Raw genomic sequence first — 12734 nt, 5'->3', positions numbered from 1 at the left:
TTTGCTGGATCATTGCAAAGGTGTGAGGGCTCCTCCAGACTACAGAGAGACACACACTGTTTGCTCTTCATCGTGGGCCACTCCATGAATGACAATATTGTGTGCCTACTAACTACTAATATTAAATGCAAACATTAATTTTTTTCATTGTATTTTTACACATTAAGCTACACCAATGATTTTTAAGCAAAGTTGTACATCTGATTGTCCATGAATCTTTTGAAAAATATTGTTACTCCAGCCCCATCCCACACCTCACTAATCAGAATCTCCAAGATGCTGGTGGGGGTAGAGGAGTGGAACCTAGTTATGTGTATTTTTCAAAAGCTCCATAGGTGATTCTGATTCGTTTTCCCAATGGAAAGACTTGGTGCTATCCCATTCTGAGCCCATTTTATCCCCCAAGATCCATGTCCTATTAACGATTTCAGTAGGTGGCGCTCTTTCTGCCTGCCAGCTTCCTTGTTTGGTGGGAATGAACCCTAAGTCATTCAAGGAAGTCAGAAGCAGATCAAGCCTGCAATTCCCTTTCACCACACCAATACAGAAAACAGAGAGCAGAACTTATCTTTGTAAACAATTTGTTAGTGGGGTAAGACACATGTTAAAGGGGTGGGGGTAGGCAGGGGTGTGGTATCACATTTGTTTACTACACAAACGTATCATTGTTCCAAAGAGTTCAAGCATGCCAACTTCTCAGCATAAAATTGGAAACTAAAGAAACAGGGTAGAAAGTAAATGATAAGAAAAACCAAGCAGATATTTGGACAGAAGAGGTTTTGTTGTTGTTGTTGTTCTGTTTTGTTTTGTTTTATGAGGAAGAGATGGGGAACACTGATGTTATTGCTAAAAAAAAAAAAAAAAAACCCACCACTAATTGCATGAAAAACTTATCCTGGCATAAAGATAGATCTCTACATGTGTTAACTGGGGAGACAGCACAGCGTTGCTTGCAAGGACATGAACTTTAGAATCAGATAAACCTAGATTTAGACCTTGGTTCCAGCTCTTTAATCCCAACCAAGTTACTCAACCCTTAATCCTCAATAAGATATGACCTACCTTATTTGATTGTAATAAGTATTAAATTAAAAGATAATAAATGTAAAACAATTATCCCAATGCTTGGTCCACAGCCAGCATTTAACAAATAGTATTACCTTTGGAGTATTAAGAATAAGTAAATGTAGTTGCTGAAATTTTTTTCAAATTAACAGAGAATATTGGAATTTTTTGTAAGTTTTGAAGGGAAGATTCCTGTATCAGTCAGCACTAATAATGGTGAGAAAAATTTAGAGGAGGATGAGCAGGGAAAGCTATGAGGGTAGTTTTTGTAACGAAAAGGCCTGATCTTGGGTTCGCAAGACTCGGGTCTGAGAGGGCCCCCTCCATTCACAGGCTGTGTGAGCTTGGGGGAGCCACCTCACTTCACTTGTCATACTTATAGATGGAAGTAAATTAATGCCATTTTGGAGATGACATATGATTTTGAATATTAAACAGAATAGTGTACAATTCACCGTCAAAAACATAATAGTGTACAAAAATGCTTTAAAAACTATAAAATCCTATATGAATGTAAAATGGTGCTGAGGTAATTACTTCCAGTTAAAATTTATTCACTATTGAAGTTCACCATTAAAGTTGAAAAGTTATTCTCTCAAAAGAAAGTGGGATATTAAGTGAGCTACCAAATTTAGATGAGAATAAGAGTCATTACTGGACTGGGAAGTAGGATTTATGAGAAGAACAGAGACTGATATTAGCAACATATTTGCAATACTTCTGGAGGCATTTCCATGACGTTTGTCCCACTAATGATCCCAATGCTCTTTTTATAATGCTTTTGGCAATATTTTAACAGGATTAGACTCTTGAGTTTCATCTGACATTTCATTCTGCCCCCATTAAATTAGTACACACATTGGATAGCTCAGGATTTGAGTGAATTAGGATTATATCATTTGTATCTATGTCTTTGAAATTTCCAAATTATAGAAAGAGAAATTAACGATACGAAATAAGGTCAGAAAAAAAGTAGGTAGAAATCATATTAATAAAAGAAAATCTATCAAGACTCTCCTACTATTATGATCCCTGGCTTTAGACAATAATGGTTTTTATTAGTCATAATAATTTATATCAGTGAGTTAAAGTGTTATATCTAAATGTTTCATCTATTGGAGTTTTTCTTTTGGTTTTTTTTTTGTTGTCGTTGTTTTTCTTTTTTTTTTTTTTTTTTTTTGGTGAGAAAGATCAGCCCTGAGCTAACATCTGTGCCAACCTTCCTCTATTTTGTATATAGGAAGCCACCACAGCATGGCTTGACAAGTGGTGCGTAGGTCCGTGCCTGGGATCGGAACCCATGAATCCCAGGCTGCCAACGCTGAGCATGAACTTAACTACTACGCCACCAGGCCGGCCCGTATTGGAGATTTTTAAAGTTAGCATTCTACTATGTTAAGTATGTGCCCTCGTGTGGTGCACAGCAATGTCACCAGACAAAAGGAAACAATTCAGCCCCTCACAGCCATGATGGCTGTGCTGTTTGAAGGTCAACTGTCTTCTAAGCATGCAGAGAATCTTCACCATGCCATACATCAGAAATATGTTTTCAGAGATGGGAAACAACATCCCATGATTTAATATTTTTGTTAAACCACTATAATTCTTTCAAAGCAGAACGTATCACAACTGTTTCTCTCTGTTAAAGAGAAAATCAAGCCCTTAAAGAAAATTTCCTTTTCTGCAGGTGGGGAGGAAGTTAAGAATCATCTATTATTTTTCTGTTAGTACAATACAAGAAATTTGCATTGTAAAGTAAGCTGCTGTTGTCAGCTCTTTCATGGACAGAGCAGACAGGAAGCTGCCTCCACCCTATGAGGCTTAGAGACCCAGCAACTGAGTTAGACAGCAGGCGCCCAGGCCAATCAAACAGGTCTTCCAACCCAGAATAGTATGTCATGGAACTTGTTCTCTTCATCTCTTTTCTCTAAGGAAGCAAGAATTTCTCTGTGTGGAAGCAGTGCTGCTATTTCTAGTTTGAGGGAAAAAAAATGGTAAGGAATTTGATAACAATTGACTGTTGTTAAAACAGCAAATTATTTTTTAAAAATAGATTATCCACACTTATATGAGGAGGAATCTCAAGAATGCACACAATTAATAAAAGCTGGCTCTGAATTACCCACACGAATGTGCGTTAATGTCCAGTAAACAGCTGATCACGTGCACTCTTTCTTTTCTTTCCCAGAAATAGCAACTAAGAGGGTTTTTTTTTAAATCAACAATACTCACTAAAATATCTCTAAATATCTCACTAAAAATTTTACACTAAAATACTTTACACTTGGAGACCCTCAGAATTTTACTTCCTTTTGCTGTTGAAAAATCACAATAGCCAAGAGGAGTAATGTATTTTCTTCTAAGTTAACAAATGTCATGGTGATTAAGGGTAGGGTGGGGGTGCAGAGAAAGAAGTTGGCAAGAAAAGGTTGAGGGCCTGTTGCAAAACCAACTGCGAGCCGAGTATGATTCCAGATAGACAAGAACCACCTGTTACATCAGAGAGAGAGGTTTAAAAGATGAAAGGAGAAGGAGGTGACCTTAAAGATCATTTTCCCAATTATCACATAAATAATTAAGGGACAGGCAGATGTTTATATCAAACATATGAATACAATATTTGCCACATGTTATTCAAGGAAGAAGACATATAATTACTTCTATATTTCTAGTCAATCAAGAAAAACTCCTGTAAGTAGATGGTTTATGGTTGGTAATAGTAATGACCACCTCAGCACTTACCTAGTGTCTTCTTTAATCCTCACAACAATCCTGTTGTTTTAGAGGGTATTTAACAGATAAGGAAACATACACAGAGAGTTAGGGACCACGCTCAAGGTCACACGCTTAGTTAAAAGGGATGAAGCCAAGATTCACTTAGGTCTGTTGGACTCCAAAGCCCATGCTTTCAACAATTCTGCTGCACGGTGCACGACACAAATATATGTCACAGTCTTCACAAAACTTTACTTTTGGACTTGAAAAACAAATTACGAAGAATCTCCCAAACAGATTAAAGCCCACTAGCAATTGCCAAGACTTCAATGACACTTCAGTGTACAGTGGGAAAGGAACAGAAATTCATTTTCACATGAAATGCTTAGCGGAAAATGAACGATTTTGCTTAGCCTATGCACAGTCGGAAATCTGAGTCAACTTTGTTTCAACGTGGAATAAACAATGTTTCATTAAAAGATACTTTAAACGTTCTTCTTAGTAACAACGTGACACACAGAAAGAGTTCCCTTTTTTAACCTTTTTCAAAGAGGAAATATTCCGATTTCATAAAATTAGGGGAGACTTCACTTCTAAAGAAATTACAGACACAAAAAAGTGGGCTACACAAAATAACTTGCATTGGCTCAGAGTATTGTGGTCACCCCTAGTGATCCATAAAAGATGAGCCCAAGTACCTATTAAGATGTGAATGTCAGCAACGGGAGAACTTCTCAGAGAAGGCAAATCCCCAAACTATTATCTGATATCATGATACATATGGGCTTTGTTCTTCATCTCATCTTCAAATAAAAAATTTATGATTACAAAAAGGAGCATTAAAAAGAGAAGTAAAACTCCTCGGTAGTAGAAAAACCGTCAATGAAAGGGCTCAGCAACAGACCCCCAACGTCAAGGAAAATCGAGCGTCCGTCACTCCGAATTTAGATCTTTATGGGTCGATTTCTTCATCACTTAATTTTAAGGGTGGCAATTTTTTCAAAATAGAAGCTCTTACGAAAGAAAACCTAAGCATTTGAGAGTGCGGGTTCATTTCCTACAATGAATCTAGAAGTAGAGTCCTGTCCTGGATCGGCGAGAATCCCTCTCCTTCCCGCCCACGTGGCCAAAGTAAACAGAAGGTGGGCGGGGCGGGGAAGAGCAGGATCCGTCAGTTTCCCAATTTGTCGAGTCTTGAAACTACAGGTCTCTAAGCAGTAAGGGCGTGCCCTCAGCGAAACTGGGGAGTGCTTCTGCTGAGCGAGATTAAAGCGACGTGTGGAGGGGACCCCAAGGGGGTAAGGCGGGGAGAGTGGGTTTAGCAGGGGGTGGGGGTGCGGGCAGGGGATAGGGGTGCGGGGGTACCTGGAGGGAGGGGAGAGTAAGGGCTAGTGGGGGTACCTGCAGGGGGTGGGAATAAGGGCTAGTGCAGGGGGTGCACAGGGGTGGTGGTACGCGGGAATAAGGGCTAGTGCAGGGGGTGGGAGTAGGGCTAATGTAGGCGATGCGCCAGAGTGGGGTTGCGGGGGAGGGGGGAGTAAGGGCTAGTGGGGGGGAGTGCGGGAATATCTGCAGGGAGGGGGGTGTTAGGCTAGTGGGAGGGGCGGGGCTGGGGATTATGAGCGCGGGTGGGGTGGTGCGCAGATACCTCTAAGGGTGGTGGAGTGCGGTACCAAGAAAAGGTTTAAAAGGTTAATCTGGGGTCTCACGTCCTTGTGCCAGGCACCCAGGCCACCTCCCCATTCGAGCCTGCCCTGCTCCTTAACCGGCGGTAGAGACCGTCCCGGGGTCCCTGGGGTGCCCCAGGGCTGGCCCTTCCCCCGCTCATACCAGCGCAGGCTCCTGCTCCACTCCGCAAGGAGAGCAGCCGGGCCTCACATGCGCTCCCCATCTTCAGCCCTCAGGTGCCGCCCGCCTCTGTGCGGGAAGCCCTGAGCGGGGGGCTGATTCTCTAGGAGCCAGGACTGAGGGGCCCAGGGCGGCAGCGGAGGCCGGGTGGAGGAGGAGGCTGGGTGGAGTTGAAGGAGGCTGGAGGGGGAGGAGGAGGAGCCTGGAATGGAGGCTGGAGGGAGGAGGAGGCCAGGTGGAGAGGAGGCTGAGGAGCAGGAGGAGGAGGAGCGGGAGGAGAAGCAAGAGCAGGAGCAGGAGGAGGAGCAGGAGCGGGAGGAGGAGGAGAGGAGGCGCTGGAGCGGGAGGAGCAGGAGGAGGAGGAGGAGCGGGAGGAGGAGAAGCCGGAGCAGGAGCAGGTGGAGGAGGAGCAGGAGCTGGAGGAGGAGAAGCCGGAGCTGGAGGAGGAGGAGCAGGAGGAGAGGAGGAGCAGGAGCAGGAGGAGCAGGAGGAGGAGCGGGAGGAGCAGCAGGAGCGGGAGGAGGAGGAGCAGGAGGAGGAGGAGGGAGAGGAGGCGCAGGAGCAGGAGCAGGAGCAGGAGGAGCGGGAGGAGGAGGAGGAGCGGGAGTGGGAGGAGAAGCCTGAGCGGGAGCAGGAGCTGGAGGAGGAGCAGGAGCGGGAGGAGGAGAAGCCGGAGCGGGAGGAGGAGGAGCGGGAGCGGGAGGAGCGGGAGGAGGAGCGGGAGGAGGAGGAGAGGAGGCCGGCAGCCCGGCAGCGCCGCGCGCCCAGCCCGCTCGCATGCGAGTCACGTCCGCCCCCTCGGCGCGCCCGCCCTGGGACGCCGGCCCGCCAGCGATGAGAACAGACGTCAAAGTGCCTTATGAATATTGATGCGGAGGCTAGGCTGCTGTCGTAGAGAAGCAGAAGGAAGCAAGATGGCTGCCCTTTAGGATTTGTTAGAAGGACCGACCGCGAGCGCCGGATCGCTGCGAGGCTGCGGGACAGACGAGGTCAGAGCGCTCCCCGCGCGCCGCGGCCCCTTCCTCTCCCCTGCGCTCCCCCGGGCCCCCGGGCCCCGGCGCCCCGCAGTGTCACCCCCGGACACCGGAGGGAAGAGGGAAGCTCACAAATTACTGGAGCCTCTTCAACATGGCTGACAAATAGTTTAATTCCCCTTTAAACCTGGAGTTCTGTGTCTCCGCTAGTGCTCGTCCCCTCCCTGCCCGGAACACTTACCTTTGTGACTCCGGCCGGCCGGGTTCCCGGCCTTTTACCCTAAGGGAAGTGAATTTTCTTGGCTTTCCTTTCTAAAATAGTGCAGCTTTGGGGGGCACTGCTTTTCCCTTTAATCCTCCCCACCCCCTCCCTTCGTGCGGGCGAACAGCCTCCGTCTCCCCTGACCCCCCCGGAAAGAGCGCGGCCCAGGGTTTTCCACCCTTTTATCGGCTGTAGGGTCTGGGTCTGGGTGTGCGTTGGCGTCCGCCCCTTTCCAGCCCCGTGTCCCATTTGGGGGTGTCCGAAGCGAATGTCACGGGGACTGGGCCTGGGGTACACCAGGTGGGGGTTTGTTTTCCCTGAAGTCCGCGCGTTTTGTTAGGGGCGCTGAGCCAGAGAGGAAAGAGTAGTTTCTCTGGTCCCCCGCACTGGACCAGAACCCACTTTTCTCAAGGTACAGCAGCCCTGCGATGCGCTGTGCCCTCCAGCCCGGGGAATAAGTGTAAGAGAATTTGTGGACAAATCTGTGTCCGGGCTTTGTGCTTCTCGCGACCAGCTTCGTTTGTCCCCGGTAAGTGACAGGCGGACACAAAGGCAGGCACAGGCCGGGGAGGGGGCGGGCGTCGGAGGAGGGGGCCTGCGAGTGGAGACTGCAAGGTCAGGGGCGCCGAAGAAGTGAAACCCAATGCCAGCCCTGAAGCGGAGACGAGAGAGCGGATTTCTAACAGTCCCATCCAAATTTCTCTTTCTTTCTCGGCTGCTCTCTCTTCTTCGGTGTTTTATCTCTCTGCCTTTCTCTCTGTCTCTCTTGTCTTCTTCTTCACACACACACACACGCACACTCTCCAATCTTGCCGAGCTTGTCTGTGTTATTAGGCTAACAGAGTTCGTACGGAGAGTTTTCTACCTACGGCAGAACAAAGTGTGGCCTGGATAGACTCCGGGGAAGGTCGAACATGGAATATGTGTTCTTGGCTGGCTGTTGCCCTCATGACATACTTTAATTACACTGAGTGATGTCCCCCCCCCCCCATCTAGTGTTTAGAAATTGAAAAAAGAATTATTTTCCAGTTGCTTGCTTAAAATTTAGTGAAATATTTTTATATTTGCCTGTCTAGGGAGTAGGATACATCCATAAATTTAAAATTTCAAATCACACCTTGTGCTTTTCCCTCTCTAATCAAGGAAAATTATAGCAAATCCAAATCCAAAAATATTCATTAACAAATATTCTGACATAAGAGTAAGATTGTATCTTAGTGGAAGTTGGGATGTACAGAGAAAAGATACTGGTTTGGTTTGGTAAAGACTGTGGGTATTGTTGCTTGGCTAATGAAATCATTATATTTGCATTTTAATGGAAAGTTGAAACACTGGAGGGGAGTTATATTCTTTTACATGTCTGCACGTGTTTCATGATAGGTTTGAAGTAGAATATAAATTACAACGCAATAAATATTGATTTTTTAATGTTATTAAGCAGAGAGGTGTTGGTGAAAGATCCGAAAGTCACAGCTAAGTTTAGAAGGCATGTATATGATTGAAAGGTGGTCAGAAGGAAAAGCATCGTAATGGACATTACTCTATGAATCAGATTTCCAAAACTATCTGTCCTCAGCAGTTCACTTTGTAACTCTTTCTATTTTGATCTCTGGAAAAGCAGTGAAGTTTACTTTACTCATTGATACTAGAGGTTATTTCACATGATTACAAGGGAGAAGTATTACTCATCTCTGTGAAAAAGAAACAGGTCATTTGGTTAGTTCTCATTTGTCCTAAAAAAAAAAAAAAAAAAAAACTACAGAGTTTAGCATAAATGCTTCTATTTGTTGAGAAAACTATGGTTAATTATTCCAGCAATTCAGAATTAAAAATAAACAATTCCTTTTGCTAACAGATTAGTATCTAACTACTTTTGGGGGACTTTTCAAATGTTGTGGTATATACTGTCTTCAAGCTATTCAACTAATAATACATATAATATTTTACACTCACATTGATAAATAAGAATACCTACAGTGGTTAATGACTTTGAATGTGGCCATGAAGGCTTGTTCTTTCCTATCTTCAAATTTAGACTCTTTTGTTATTTTATGCATCCTATTTCTATGCTGAAAATAGATGCTAATTGATATTGTATGAGGGGCCTCAATAATTATGAGGAGATGTGCATATTATTCACCAATCTGAATAAAAATACCACTTTATCCTTTATTAGAAAAAAGGAATTATTTGAATCAGTATGGAATAAATAGTTTACAATAAAAGACATAACCTCAGTTCTTCATTTACCATATTGGTGATAGTACCACCTGGATGCTCCAAAAATTTCACAGATAGCACTGTCTTGGGTAATTGAATTTTATGGGAGTGATAGTGGACAATATCAAGATAGATAGTTTTTCTTAAACTACAATATTGCTTGCTTATTTTCGTATTGAACTAATGGTTAATGAGAAATTCACTTAGAATGAGAGAAGTCCCTTGCTTTGTTTAAATTCATGCATTTACCATGAAGGCTTTAATTAGATCTGGCGTTGTGCTGGTGCATACCAGGAGCCAGAGCAATTGATGTGATTCTGATCCAGTGACACGTGGACTAGACGTTGGCAGGTCAACTTCTCTTCCAGAACAAGTGAAATGCACCTGCTGAGGAGTTGTTGTGACAGACTTCCAAAGTCCTGTTTGGGCACTGCACTGGTGTTAGTAACAAATACTGGAGTTAATGTTTTGGTTTCACTTGCTGAAGTTAGAATTTCTCTATCAGTTCCTCCAAGGCTCGCCCCATACACAATGTTGTAAGCCAAATGTTGCTACTGAAATGTATTTCCTTGTTTGCCGACCGCATTAAGAAACCCTTCTTATGATTCACAGACACACCTAGCAAAACTCTATTTTCCATCCTGCCCCAAATCCAAGTTGGTAAATTCTTATGAAATTACTTTGAAATAAAAGGTCTTCAAAAGCTATGGGTGTTTGACATTTTAGTATGTCTAATACTTAGATATTACTAGATCTGCTTTTTTATGCTCTGATTGCTTCTCCTACAAGTTCAATTGTTGTTGTGGTGGTGGTGGTGGTTTAATAGAATTTAACAGTCTTACTTAGCCATCTCAAATTCCTAGAGGGAGTCGTCTTTGTTTTGTAAACAACCGTGTAGACTGTTTTGCTGTAATTGTTTCCTATCATGGGGACAGGTTAAAACTTTGGACCAGCAGCGAGTGTTGGTTCATCAGAACAACATTTTTCTCAATGATTATGCCACCATTGCACAGTAATTCTTAAGAGTTGTAATGGCACCAAAGTCAGTAGCAGGAAAATGCCTCACCAGCCAACTTTACAATTGGAGCCTTAACTGTGGGAGAGTCAGGTTGCCAAGTAGAGCTGGTGGTTATCTTGGAAACTGTGCAAAAGAACACAACCACAAATGATTTTGCCAAATATACAGTATTTACTTGGTCTGGATCTCCAATTTCTATTTTGAATTACTGCCAAAACTCAGTGAACACTGTGACATTATTTAAGGAGGTTATATAGTACATCTGTTGGTTTGGTGTCTAGTAGGAGAGAAGAGTTCCAGAAGAGGAGAGGGGAGAGCACGTGCATCGTTGTGCCTGCACCAAAGAGAACCGTATGTATCTGCTTATTTCCAGCATTATTCTGATCCTAGATGGCACACTGCAGAAAATCCATGACTTAAGATAGGTATATCATCTTTTCTCAGTAAAATGGATTTTGCTTGCCCATTCCAAAATAGTGAATTCTATCAGCTTTGATGTATGCTTTCTCTACTTGTCATGAAAGGCAGTTGAATGTGCCAGGCTTCAGGAAGTAGAAATAGATAGGTAGATTTTCAATATTTTGTGTAAAAATAAATTCAGCGATAATGTCAACCTACCTGTAGTTTTAAGAATTTAGAAATCAATATTTTATTCATAGTAAGTGTGGTGACTCAAACTGACTCGAAATAAAGCTTCACATAATCTGAAAATTAAATTAAGAGATGAATAAATTGGGATGAAGTGTTTTTGAAGAACAATTTAAAATATAGAATGAACTGGTTGCTTCACTAAAATTACTATAAATGTTTCCTTTAAATTATATTTATGGGGCTGGCCCCATGGCTTAGCGATTAAGTGAGCGCGCTCCGCTGCTGGCAGCCCAGATTCGGATCCTGGGCGCATACCGACGCACTGCTTCTCCAGCCATGCTGAGGCCGCGTCCCACATACAGCAACTAGAAGGACGTGCAGCTATGACATACAACTATCTACTGGGGCTTTGGGGGAAAAATAAATAAATAAAATTAAAAATTATATTTATGTCTGTAGGAAAGGAGCCACTGATTTCCATGTCTTTTTATTCCCTGATGGAACCTAGTGGTGTCCTACTCAGTCAAGATCTAATGAATAGGGGTCGGGGGAGTGAAGGGGTCACAGGGTACAAACTTCCAGTTATAAAATGAATCAGTTCTGGATGGAATGTACAGCATGGTGACTGTAGTTACCAATACTGTATTGTATATTTGAATGTTCCCAGGAGAGCAGTCCTTAAAAAAACAATCATAACTATGTGAGGTGATGGATGTCTTAACTAACCTTATTGTGGTAATAATTTCCTCATATATATCAAATCATTATATTCTACACCTTAAACTTACACAATGTTATATGTCAATTACATCTCAGTGAAAGCTGGGGGAGAAAAAGTTTTAATGAATGACATGGAACTAGCAAAAAACAATGTCATTTAATTAGAAAATGTGTAATCTAGTCTCAATGTATAAGAGAAAAAAAATGTAAAAGATCTTAGTGATGGTGATGATGGTAATAATGATGGCGCCTCTTCCTTGATTGTAACTTGTATAGGCTATTGCAATCATCCCATAAAAGCATCCATTGTAAGCATACAGTTTAATGATTTTTAGTAAATTTATTCTGGGATCACATTTTTAATTGAAATTTTTATTGACATAATTGTAGATTCATATGCAGTTGTATGAAATAATAATAATTGGGCAAATATTCTACCCAATTTCCCCCACTGGTAACATTTTGCAAAGCTATAGTATAATATCACAACCAGGATATGGACATTGGGGTAGTCTACTGATCTCATTCAGATTTCTCCAATTTGACTTGTACGTTTGTGTATGTGTATATTTAGTCCTATACCATTTTATCACATGATCAGATATTTTAAAACCTTTTTTCCTGAAAACAGGAAAGTTTAACACAGTTCTACTTCATCAGTCGTGTGATTATGCTGCCATGCCTTATCAAAATGTGCATCAGAATATAGGGTTTTTTACTTAAAAGTTTTTTGCATCAAATGGCCTTTGTGTTCAAGATATTTTAAGTTGTTTTAATGTTTGATGACACTAAGTTGTGCCCTTCTTTCTCATCACAACTCCAGACGCACGTGGTTTTATCATCATCCCATTTCTGGTGAGGACACTGAAGCACAGTGAGGCTAAATAACCTGCCCAAAGTCACACAGCCAGTGCATGGCTGAACTAGGATCTGAATTTAGACAGTCTATCTCGAGAGCCCAGTCTTGTGACCATTATGCTATACTGCCTCATGCCATTAATAATACAAGTGTAGCTATAATGTAGGCTGTGTAGGGAAAGTCATAAAAGGAGACTTAAACTGCATACAAGTGTCTACGGAGAAACATATACCTGAATATTCATAGCAGCATTATTAATAATTGTCAAAAATTGTAACAACCCAAATGTCTGTCAACTCATAAATGCATAAACCATGGTATATTCATAAATGGAATATTATTCAGCAATAAAAAGGAATGAAGTACTGATACGTGCTACAACATAGTGAACCTTGAAAGAAGTAAATAACAAAAGGCCACATATCCAAATAGTACGATTCCACTTGCTAATAGATATGGAGT

The 12734-nt window shown here is 42.4% G+C and overlaps 1 protein-coding gene across 2 annotated transcripts in view; it reads left to right on the top strand.

Moving 5' to 3' along the window:
• Positions 1–6411: 6411 nt before the first annotated feature.
• The window catches only part of TET2 (tet methylcytosine dioxygenase 2), a 125065-nt gene continuing 118742 nt past the window's right edge, over positions 6412–12734 (top strand). For both annotated transcript variants that reach the window (XM_004426613.3, XM_087437792.1), the window contains exon 1: positions 6412–6617. The gene's annotated coding sequence lies outside the window, so the exon portion shown is untranslated. The remainder of the gene's footprint in view (positions 6618–12734) is intronic.

The sequence above is a fragment of the Ceratotherium simum genome, chromosome 12 (assembly GCF_057802395.1).
Source record: "Ceratotherium simum simum isolate JZ-2026a chromosome 12, ASM5780239v1, whole genome shotgun sequence".
Taxonomy (NCBI): domain Eukaryota; kingdom Metazoa; phylum Chordata; class Mammalia; order Perissodactyla; family Rhinocerotidae; genus Ceratotherium; species Ceratotherium simum.
Note: the sequence above shows the minus strand (reverse complement) of the source record. Positions and strands in the feature narration are given on the sequence as shown.